The sequence below is a fragment of the Prionailurus bengalensis genome, chromosome D3, assembly GCF_016509475.1.
Source record: "Prionailurus bengalensis isolate Pbe53 chromosome D3, Fcat_Pben_1.1_paternal_pri, whole genome shotgun sequence".
NCBI lineage: Eukaryota > Metazoa > Chordata > Mammalia > Carnivora > Felidae > Prionailurus > Prionailurus bengalensis.
The window spans coordinates 45,178,764-45,191,217 of NC_057356.1; the positions used below are offsets into that span (position 1 = coordinate 45,178,764).

The 12,454-nt window shown below is 37.8% G+C and overlaps 1 pseudogene; it reads right to left on the reverse strand.

Moving 5' to 3' along the window:
• Positions 1-739: 739 nt before the first annotated feature.
• LOC122470041 lies at positions 740-1,885 on the reverse strand (annotated as a pseudogene).
• Between the last annotated feature and the right edge of the window lie 10,569 nt (positions 1,886-12,454).

The following is a 12,454-nucleotide window of genomic DNA, read 5'->3' on the forward strand; positions in this document are numbered from 1 at the left end:
GGAAGGAAGAGAGGAACGGAATAATGTGACATGTTAAGCACCTAACACAGAATCAGTCACATGAGCACCTAGCACAGGATCAGTCATATGCCAACAAATGCTAGTCTCCACTCTATATTGATAAAATACACATCTTTACTTTTCCGAACTGGGGCCTATAATTACTTTTTCACACTGAGCAAAGTGGTGAAGTCTCTTCACATCCAGGAATGCTAAATTTCTATAGTCTGCCAAGTATGCCCCAAACTCAGCAGGCTGTATCAGTTTCAGAAGCTTCCAGATTGAAGATTTTGTCTGACAAGGTCTTTATTCTCCTTCACTTTTTTTTTTTTTAAATTACTAGACTGTATTTTCTAGAGCATTCACTGAGTGAAAAATACAGAATCCTTATATACCTCCCTACTTCTCACCCACACACAGTTTCCCCTATTATTAACATCTTGCATTGGTGTGGTACATTTATTACTATTGATGAACCAATGTTCATACATTTTTATTAACTAACGTACGTAGTTTACAATAGGATTCACTCTTTGTATCGTACAAATTTGGGGGTTTTGATGAATGTATGACATGTATCCACCATTATGATATCATACAGAATAGTTTCATCCTAAAAGACTCCAGTGTTCCAGTAAGACTCCTTACCCCTTCCCACACTCCCAAACCCCTGGCAACCACTGATATTTTTATTGTCTATAGTTTTGTTTTTTCCAGAATGTCCTACAATTGGAATCATACAATATGTAGGCATTTCAGATTGTCTTCTTTTACTTGATAATTAGCTTTTAAGGTTCCTTCCTGTCTTTTCATGGCTTGATAGATTATTCCTTTTTATCACTGAATAATATTCCATTCTCTGGATGTACTACAATTTGTCCACTCACCTGTTGAAGGACATATTGGATGCTTTTAATTTGGAGCAATTATGAATAAACATTTATGGGAACATTTCTGTGTAGACATGAGTTTTCAAAGTATTTGTGTAAATATCAAGGAGCACAATTGGTGGATCATATGGTAGACTATGTTTGGCTTTGTAAGAAACTGCCAAAATGTCTTCCAACGTGGCTGTGCTATTTTGCATCCCCACCAGCAGTAAGAGCTCCTGCTGCTCCACATCCTTGTCAGTCTTTGGTGCTGTCAGTGTTTGGGATTTTTGCCATTTGAATAGGTGTGTAGCAGGATCTCTTTGTTGTTTTAATTTGCAATTCTATAAAGATTTAATATTGAGCATCTTTTCATGTGCTTATTTTCCATCTGTATATCATCTTTGGTGAGGTATTTGTTCAGGTTTTGGCCTACTTTCTGTTGTTGTTGTTGTTGTTGTCCAAGGTTTATTGAAGATAATACAGACCAATAGAAAGATTCAAACAGATCCACATGGTGTTTTGAAATTGATCCAAATTGTAGACTGAGTGTCTACAACCTGTAGATTGGACAGACTGCCAAAGTCCAAGAGTTTCAGCATTTCCTTAGAATCAGAATCTACTTCAATGATCTCCTGATCCAGGGCTGAGACCTCAGAAACATAATTCTTTCTTCTCCTCCTGCAGTATGGTGAGATTCCTCTCACCAGGCCTCTCTGAATCCGCTTCATTAGATGTGTGACATAGCTTGCAATCTTGTTGTGAGCTTCTTGCTGGGAATAATGGTGATCTTCTCACACATGTGCTCATTGGCATGGAAGTACTTCCAGGAGTGTGTAGTACTTCTCAATGATGACTCGGGTGGTCTTCTTCATGGTTTTGGTGTGAATGCAGCCTGTGTTGGTGGAGAGGGTAAAAGAGTAATTTTTGCCTACTTTTTCACTGGGTTTCATTGTTCTCTTATCATTGAGTTTTAAGAGTTCTTTGCATATTTTGGCTACAAGTCTCTTATCAGATGTGTGTTTTACAAATATATTCTTCCAGTCTGTGGCTTGTTTTTCACTCACATAACCTCCTTCACTTTTTAAAAAAGTTTATTTAGGGGCGCCTGGGTGGCACAGTCGGTTAAGCGTCCGACTTCAGCCAGGTCACGATCTCGCGGTCCCTGTGTTCGAGCCCCGCGTCAGGCTCTGGGCTGATGGCTCGGAGCCTGGAGCCTGCTTCCGATTCTGTGTCTCCCTCTCTCTCTGCCCCTCCCCCGTTCATGCTGTGTCTCTCTCTGTCCCAAAATAAATAAACATTGAAAAAAAAATTTTAAAAAAGTTTATTTATTTATTTTGAGAGACAGGGAAAGAGAGGGTGAATGGGGGAGGGGCAGAGACAGAGAGGGAGAGAGAATCCCAAGCAGGCTCTGTGCTGTCAGCACAGAGTCTGACGTGGGACTCAATCTCATGAACCATGAGATCATAATCTCAGCCAAAATCAAATTGGACTCTTAACTGATTGAGCCACCCAGGCACACCATCCTCATTTTTGAATGACAGTTTTGAGGGATATAGAACTCTGGGTTGGTTGGTTTTTTCTTTCAACATTTTAAATATTTCACTCTTCTCTCTTGTTGCTTGCATGGCTTTTGATGAGATGCCCAATGTAATTCACACCTTTCCTCCCCTATATGTAAGATGTTTTGTTTCTCTAGCTTCTTTAAGGATTTTCTCTTGGTCATTGATTCTCTGAAATTTGAGTATGATATGCCAAGGTATATTCCTTTTGATATTTATCCAACCTGGTATTCTCTGAGCTTCCTGAATCTGTAGTTTGGTGTCTGTTCTTGGCCATTATCATTTCAAATATTTTCTCTACTCCATTCTCACTTTCTTCTCCTTCTGATATCCCAACTATACATAAGTTTCATCTTTTATAATTGTCTCATGGTTCTTGGATGTTCTGTTTTATTTCATTTCCACTTGTTTTTCCTCTATGCATCTCAGTTTGAAAAGTTTCTATTGACATATCTGGAAGCTCACTGACTCTTTCCTCATTCATATCCAGTCTACTAATGATTCCATTGGAGATATTCTTCACTTCTGTTACAGTGTTTTTTATATGTAGCCTTTCTTTTTTATTCTTTCTTAAGAGTTTCCATCTTTTTGCTTACATTAACCACTTGTTTTGCATGTTGCCTATTTTCTTCCATTAGAGCCTTTAACATATTCAACATAATGATTTTAAATTCCCTGTCTAATAATTCTAGTAACTGTGTTATATCTATGTATGGTTCTGACACTTGCTCTCTTTCTTCAGGCTGTGTTTTTTTTGTTTGTTTTTTTTGCTGAGTAATTTTTTGTTGAAAGCCTCACGTGATGTATCAGGTAATAGGCCATTAGTGTGAGATTTTGTGTTAACCTAGCTAGGAGTTGGGCTGTGTTTAATGTTGGCTGGAGCTGTAGGTGCCAGAAGTTTCAAAGTTCTCTTACATCCTCGTTGTATCTCCCTTGTTAACTTTGGGCTTTCCTAAGTACTTCACCTTAGAGAAAACCTGTCTCTCAGAACTCTTTCAGCTGTAGGCCACTGTTATTATACTGAAGCCCTGTTGGTGGCAGTGGTGGGGGTATATGTTGAGGAGGGGAAGCATTCTATAATCTTATTACTAAGCTCAGTCTCTAAGTGGGCCTGTGTCCCTGGGCAATGCCCTTCAGAGCTATCTTAGCTATCTTCCCTTCCTCCTTAGACAGGCTAGAGAGGAGTCTGTGAAAATTAAGTGTAGGGAAAAACTGTTTGTTTGGGGCCTTAGTGTACATCCTCTGTTCCTAGAAGCAGTATTGGGATCGTAGGTGTTGAAAAGAGTGAGAAGGACAAATCTTTCAGGAGACCTAACTCTGAAAAAAGGCTGGAGATTCTAGGATTGACTCAAATAGAATTTGGAGCAAGAGCGTGGTGGCTGGGGTGATAATGTGGTGATATTAACTGGCTGATGGTTTCTCTATGGGTTAAAGAATGAACAGGGAAGTTCTGGACTAGAAGACAAAATGAAGGTGAAATTATTAAGGAAGGTTTAGATGATTCAAGGATTGAGAGAATGAATGAGTCAACTAGACAGAAACTGCAGGTTATATAAATCATGGTCAGTGAGCTAAACTACATTAAGGTTCTGTGAGTGACCATGTGCATCAACTGTAACAAAAACTGGCATATGTCTGTGACTAGTAGAAACCAGCCCATTAGAGTGCATTAAGCATAGACATTACAGATCCACCCTGGCTGTTTTGCTGATATGCAGGGTGAGAAGGATGTAACTGAGAACTTTCCCCAACAACATAGCATACAGATATTTAAATGTTATTTGAAGCATATCATGATCCTAAATTAGCAGCTAATACACCCAGTTGACACATTCAATCCAGCTAGAAGCCCCATTCCATTTCTACCCTAGACTAACCAGCCCAGTTTGCTCAAGGTCAAGAGCAGGAAAAAAAATTGACTCCTGGTTTTTCAAATAGTTTGTTTTTTATAATGGAAAATCTCTGCTTCAGTCTCATTGCTTTATACTTATCTCTGATGTACAGGCCAACTCTAAGATTTATTTACATTTTAGTAAGGTAGTTTTCCTCTTTAGAAAGAACAGACTATACTATGGTGGAGAAACCACATGATGGAGGGAGAACAGAGCAGAGTAAATGGGAAGGGACAGCTGTCCTGGGATACAAGGACAGGCTGTATACATTGTCTAAGGACATGCTTATACATTATACAAGGACATGATGTATAAGGGAATCAAAACAAAATAAAGCAAAAACAATACAGCTTCTTGTTCTTTGTGGTAGTGTAAGCAGATAAGTGGTCATGGAAATCATTTCCTCAGAGCCTTGTGTTTGAGCTTTAGTTGAGATTTGTTTCATCACATGGCCTTGAAACAAGATATGACCATTCATTCAAAATACTTATTAATATTTTCTAGCCTACTATATGCCAAACATTATTCTAGGTGCTAGGCATATAGCCATGAATAAAACACACCAAAAATTCCCTGTATACATGGAGCCTACATTTTGTGGATGAGAGGGAGAACATCAGTAAATAAGTAAAATAAATAGTATATCAAATGATGATATGTGCTATGGGAAAAAATTAAACAGGAAAAGGGAAGAGAATGCTGGGATGAGAGATATGGTTGCAATTGTAAGTTAGCTGGGAAACTTTCTAATAAGGTGACACTTGAGCAAATACCTGAAGGAGGTATGGGAGTGAGCCACATGGCTCCCTGAAGGGAGAACACTGCAAACAGAGGGAATAGTTAGTATAAAATTCCCAAGTTAGGGGCATTCCTGGAACGGTGGGGAAACAGAAAGCAGGTGTGTGGCTGGAGAGGCATCAGAACAGAAAGAATAGAAGATGAAATCAGAAAACTTTTAGGTGCCAGGTCATGGAAGGCCTTGTAAGTCATTGCAAGGACTGTCTTTTACCCTCAGTGAGATGGGGGCTACTGGACAATTTTGAGCAAAATATGTCATTTCAATATGACATGAAATGACATATTTTAAAGACTCACTGTGCTGTGTTGTGGGTGCATTTTAGAGGTACAAGGGAAGAAGCAGGGAGAAAGCTACTGGTAGCTTCCAGTAAAGAGACATGGTGACTTGGCCAGGGAAGTAGTGGAGGTGGTGAGAGGGTTCACATTCTGGATACATTTTAAAGACAGAACTAACAGAACTTTATAACATAGGATGTGGAGTGTGAGAGGAAAGAGGAGTCAACAATGACTCTGAGTTTTTAGCCTGAGCAACTGAAAGGAAAGAGTTGCATTTCTGAGGTTGGGAAACAGGATCACAAAAGGTATGGAGGAATGGTCATGAGCTTGGTTTGGCTTCCAAATGTTAGGGTGTTGGGGAGATGAAGAAGAACCAGCAGAGGACAATGGAAAGGAACAGCCAGGGAGGTAGCAAGAAAATGCAGAGAATGTGGTGCCCCAAAAAGATCAAGTAAAGAAAGTGCTTCAAGGAGGAGGGGTTGATAAACTGTGTCAACCGTTCAGATAATGCAAGTAAAACGAGGACTGAGAACAGACCTGTGGATTTAGCCATGGATGATATGAGCAACCCTGACAATTGCAGTGCCCATGATCATGTATGGTAATACTTTAAGCAAGAAAAGAAAAATAAGCTGCATATAATTCCAGGTTGAGAAATGAGGAAATGGGGTCATTGTCAAAAGGCTGAAGTCTACTTGGCAAGTTCTCTGAACGGTAAAGGTGTGACTTTGGTCCTATCTCACCTCTATGCCCAATCATTGCTCATTAATTATGGTTCACCTTTGCTGGTGAGTTCAGGGATAGGGTCCATGCCTTCATCATGTAACCTTGAACCATGCCCCAAATTACTTAGATTTCCCCACTGTGAAAACAAATATAATGGTCACCAGTAAACTAAAATATCCAAGCCTGGGAATTCCTGGCCTGAGGGAACAATGCTGGCACTGGATTTTCTGAAAAGGAAAGCCACATTCCACGACTACATTGAAGTCTTTGGAAATGGAACAATTAAAAAATAGAGAAAAAGAAAACTGCCAATCCAAATGCAAAGGGTGGATTAGATGGCTCCTGCATAACCAGGGACTTTCTGATAAGAATGGACATTCCTCACTAGCATAATCACCTGCTGCCATTTGGAATTCAGGAAATGTTTTATAAGCGAGGGAATAAATGAAATGAATCAATGAATAGGATTCACTAGTTACAGTGCAATGGCTTTCCCTGACTCATCTGACCACATGCTAATCATTATTTCTTGTTTCTTTGACCCTACCAAACTTGATTCTATATTTCTTGAGGACTATATCAAGACTTTTATTTCTCTCTATTCTTTACCACACTTGGTTTGGTATTAGACCTATTACTTAATGTATTAGTCAGGGTTCTCCAGAAAAACAAAACCAATAGGATATATGTTATAAGAGGAGATTATTATAGGAACTGGTTCACATGATTATGGAGGCTGAGAAGATCCATGATATGCCCTCTACAAGCTAAAGAACCAGAATCTGGTGGTATAATTCAGACTGACTCTGAAGGCCTAAGAATCAGGAGCACCAATGTCTGAGGGAGAAGAAGATGAATGTGTCAGCTCACGCTGAGAGAATTTGCCCTTCCTCTGCCTTTTTGTTCTAGACCCCAGCTGACTGGATGATGCCCACCCTCATTGGTGAAGGCAGTCTTCTTTATGCAGATATGGATTCAAATGCAAATCTCTCTGGGCACATCCTTGCAGACACATCCAGAAATAATGTTCTACCAGCTATCTGGGCTTTCTTCAGTCTGATCAAGGTGAAACATGAAATTAACCATCATAATATATTCTATTTGACAGAGGAAAAAAAATTTTTTTTAAGAAATTGAACTAACTCAAATCAAGGAAATAAATTTAATTTAGAATGCTCCTGACAAAGAGACAAAAGAAACAATCCAAATAAACCTTACCAAACTCAGGCTATTATGGTTTGTAAGATTTAATATACTGGAGCCATATTTGTCAGACCTTCCTTATTTGTTTTGGTGTTAAAGGCCCTTATCAGAAGGTTTCTAGCATTAATCACCAACTATTATTTGCTGTTGCCAATCACTGGTAAAGGACTCTACATGGCTACAACTTCATACTTCCAAGACCCCTGCATAACTGGTGTGATGTTTTCTCCCAGAGAAGCTGGCTGTTTTCTTGGTTGCATATACTTTGGGGTATCCCAATGAGATGGTGTGATTTTAGCTCCCGCCACACACACACACACACACACACACACACACACACACAAACACATACAACATGACTCCTTATGTACCACAGGGGATCTTAGCTAGCGTTCATTTTTGTTTGTTTACCCCAAAATAGCTTTATATCACTGCTTAGGTCAGTAACAGAAAATAGACATAGGTTGACAGGTTTGATGGCGGTCAATCCTAGCCAAAGAATCCTCAGTAATAATTACTTATTCACATTCAAGATATGAGTTATTAAAACTGTGATCTTCAGTAATGGCGTTGATCATAGGAAGGTTACTTTGGAAAAACAAAATGTTAAATGCTAACCTAAGACATAATTTGTGATCTTCCCTCCTTGCTGCATTAGTAAAGCAAACATTGTGAGCGTTAAAACAATAGAGATGTGTATTCAGAAATAGAATGTTGCTCTCTGTCTTTACCTCGGCTACGCTATTGGTAACATGATACTAGAGGTTGTAGCAGAGCTTCCAAAATAAACTTGATCTTTAGAGTTTTACAATGATAGGTGAGCCTCACAAAGTTCAGAGATTCTGCCCAAATGGAGAGTTAATGTTCTTGTGCCAATTTTCTTTACCTCTGAGTTATTGAGCTAAAGTTTTCACAACAATGGCAATTTCTTGACTGTTTCACACTGATAGGACACTACACAAAAATAACACATTTTCTCAACACCCATTCATCCTTTCAACAACAATTCATTGTAGTTCCCAGTGTTTTGCCCAAGCCTAAATTAAAAACACTGAAAATAAAAAATATGGTGCTCAGGTTTGGAAAGTGGGATATGAAAACCCATTCTTTATAGATTGGTACCTAGACACACCCAGTCCTCTTTTGTTCCTCTGTCTTTGATGGAGGCCATCCTCCAGAAACACTCCTAGGTTGTCAGCTAAGCTCATCAATGACAAAGGCAGATTCTACAGCCAGGGCTTATCAAGAAATGGGGAGGGATTTCCTATTCTTACTGTTTGTTATATATATATATATATATATATATATATATATATATATATACACACATATATATACACATATATATACGCGTGTGTGTGTGTGTGTGTGTATATATATATATATACACACACACACACAAAACAAAGCAGATGTCACTAAAAGATGTTTTCATAACAATGGAATCAAATCCTAAAATAAAATTCAAAAGGTCAAGCCAGTATTCTTCTAGACATGGGAACACACTATTGGGATCTCAGAGCAATGATAATAATGACTTAAATTGTAGGACAACTAGCCCTTCCCAATACACTCACATGTTCACTGCTTTCATGGTGACGTCTCTGTGAGAAGGATGGAACCAGCATAAATGCCCAGCACAGAGCTCTGAGGTTGAGTCTTTACCACCACACAGACAGCAAACTGCAGAGCTAAGGCTTAAGTCATGATTTCCAGCTTTTTTTTTTTAAATTTATTTAATTTATTTATTTTGAGAGAGAGAGAGAGAGAGAGAGAGAGCAGGGGAGGGGCAGAGAAAGAGGGAGAGAGAGAGAGAGAGAGAGAGAGAGAGAGAATCCCAAGCAGGCTTTGCATTATCAGCGCAGAGCCTGATGCAGGGCTCAAACTCAGAAACTGTGAGTGACGTGAGCTGAAATCAAGAGTCAGATGCTTAACTGACTGAGCCACCCAGGTGCCCCAATTTCCAGTTTCTAAATCTGTATCATTAGTCTGCTTCTGGGGAGAAATCTTGAGTTATGTCAATAGTTTCTTTTTATTTTACCAAATAGTTTGAAAACTGATTTTGAGTTATAGAGCATAATTTATGCCTAGGTTAAATCCTGAGATTGTTGCATCAGGAGACACTAATGTAATCTCTTTAAATATTAGTCTCCACAATTATAAAAGGGGATTAATAACACCAACTTCTTAGAGTTGTAAGAATTAAATAAGACAATGAATGAAAAGTATAAAGCCTAATAAGTGTTCAATAAACTAGGGCTGTAGTTATTGATAATAATAAAAGAATTTGTCCATTATAGACAATGCATCCAAGTGTAAAGCAGAAAATAACAATTATCTGTAAATCTATTATACCTATATAATCACTGAACCATTATGACATATTTTCTGCTTTGGGGGTGCCTGGGTGGCTGAGTCAGTTAAGCATCTGACTTTGGCTCAGATCATGATTTCACGGTTCATGGTTTCAAGCCCCGTGTTGGGCTCTGTGCTGATAGCTCAGAGCCTGGAGCCTGCTTCAGATTCTATGTCTCCCTCTCTCTCTGCCCCACCCTGCCTCTCTCTTCTCTTTCTCTCTCAAGAATAAACGTTAAAAAAAAATCTTTTTTTTAGATAATGCCATATAATACATTTCTTTATTATGAAAATCTTCAAATATATATAAAATGTAAAAGATAAATACAATGAATACCTATATATCTTTGATTTAGAGATAATATTTATAAATACTTTGCCATATTTGCATTAACTATCTAAATATATGTATGTGTATATTTTCATATGTACATAAGCATTTTTTGCAGACATGTTTGAAAGTAAATTGCATTCATCATGTCATCTCAACCCTAAATATTTCAATATGAATCTCCTATAAATAAAGACATTCTCACATGTACTCAAAATACCATTATCACAATAGAATATTAATGATTATTCCCTAATGACATTTAATATCCAGTTCATAGTCACATTTTCTTAATTGTCTGCAGAATTACTTTTTCCTGTTTTCCCCCCACCCCCACCCCAAACAAACTCATGCATTGTGTTTGGCTATGTCTCTTCTTTTCTAAAACCATTTTCTCACCAATTTTAAATTAATCTAAGCATATTTTAAATTATTCTAGGCATATTTTTAATGATGTGTACCTTCTAATGTAGGCATGGCCATAGCCAATTCTTTGGCTTTAGATGTACAAGCGGTTCCCCTTTTGTTCCTATGATAAATCATGCTAACATGAACATTTGGTTCACTAACTTTTTCACCTTTTCTGATTACTTCCAAATATTTATTGTTCCTAAAACATAAAAAATATTTAAGGGGAGCCTGGGTTACTCAGCTGGTTGAGCATCCAACTCTTGATCTTGGCTTAAGTCATGATCTCACTGTTTCTGAGCTCAAGCTTCTGTGTCAGCACAGATCTTGTTTGGGATTCTCTCTCCCTCTCTCTCTACCCCTCCCCTGCCTTCTCTCTTCCTCTTTCTCAACATAAATAAATAAACATTTAAAAAACTGTTTATGAACCTCCTTATATATTAACAGATCACTTTCCAGGAAGTTTTATCTACTGCTGTCCCTGAAGTATTTAGTGTGGTAGAACAGCCAGTGTTCTCAAGCTCTAGGTCCTGATCACTTCATGGCTATATACACTGGGTGAGCTTCTCTGTCTTGTTTCCATAATGCATCCTTCCTGGGATTGCTTCATTATGTGGCTCCTCCCATACAGGAACAAGGAATCTCTACTTGAAAAGGTCATAATTTTTCTCCGAAACTGGAAGCTCAGGGAAACTGATTGATTGCTTTTTATATTGTGCTGATTTTCATGAACTTTTAACATAAAAACTTCTGGCTCTTTAATTTTTGCCAACACGATACACATTAAGATTAAATATTACCATATGTACATTAAATATTGTCAGTACTTTGAAACCAATGAAAATTTATCCATAAGGGAATCCTATAAAAATTCTTATTTAAAAAAAATAACCCAAATAACCAATATTAGGTGAGTGATTAAGTAAGTGTGGCAAATCTATATGATTGCACAGCCTGCAGACATTAAAAACAGTACTCATAAAAAGTTTATAATAACATAGGGGAAATACTTATTAAATGGTGTGGATAAAATAATTGTTAGAAATTCAGAGTAATAAATATAGGACAAAGAGACTAGTAAGATCTAGTTAATGCTGCAACTATAGTTGATCAAAATTACTTTTCTTAAGTGTTTTCTTTCATTCTATCCAAAGCAAAACAATGAAAGAAGGAACTTTGGAAAAATATTATTTAAGCATCCATGGCTCCTGTTTACCAAACTATAAAATCAGAAAGGAGTTTTCACTCATGGTAATTTCTAAACTTTCAATCTGATTTTTATAGCATGAAATGATAATAGTTCTTCAATATATAGAGAATGTGGCAAAAATAAAACAAACAAGCAACCAACCATCAAATAAATCTTTTGTAATTTTCCATTTCCTTCTGAAGACTTTTTAGCCATGTCTTATTACAATGGCATTTATAATTATTCCATTTTTTAATTTATAGGCCCCTTGACAAAACTTATTAATACCTCTATTTAATCTGATTAAATGCACATCAGTATCCAAATAACATAACAAATGCCAGGTTATTTCACTGTTTTCATCTTCAGCAGTAATTAAAGAGCACTTACTGAGCATTACTTGAATCCAGCATTATATTTGCTGTTATATAAAGCAGCTTGCACTGTAGACTTGGCTTGAGCTCTAGAACCTTACAGCTAATGACCTGTGATCAACAGACTCATCTTTCGTCGAACCACATGACAAACCTCCTGGACCCAAAGCCAAAGGAATTTACAGCTTTCCAGGGGAACATGATATTTGCTTTGACAGTTTCACATAGCTTTATCCTGAAGCCAGACAAAAAGCTAAAGTTTCATCTTCACTCGCCTTTCCTGGGATCAAGCCCTTTGATGGAAGAAGATCATTGGGAATCCATCCCTAGGCCTGGAGGTGTTAGAGGTAGAAACCAGACATACAAATCCTGCTCTCTTTGGGCCTCTGGGAAAATACCTAGCCATCACTGCCCTGATCTACCAGTCTCATGTTGTCTATTCGGCTCCAATGTTAGCACAAGTCCTGACTC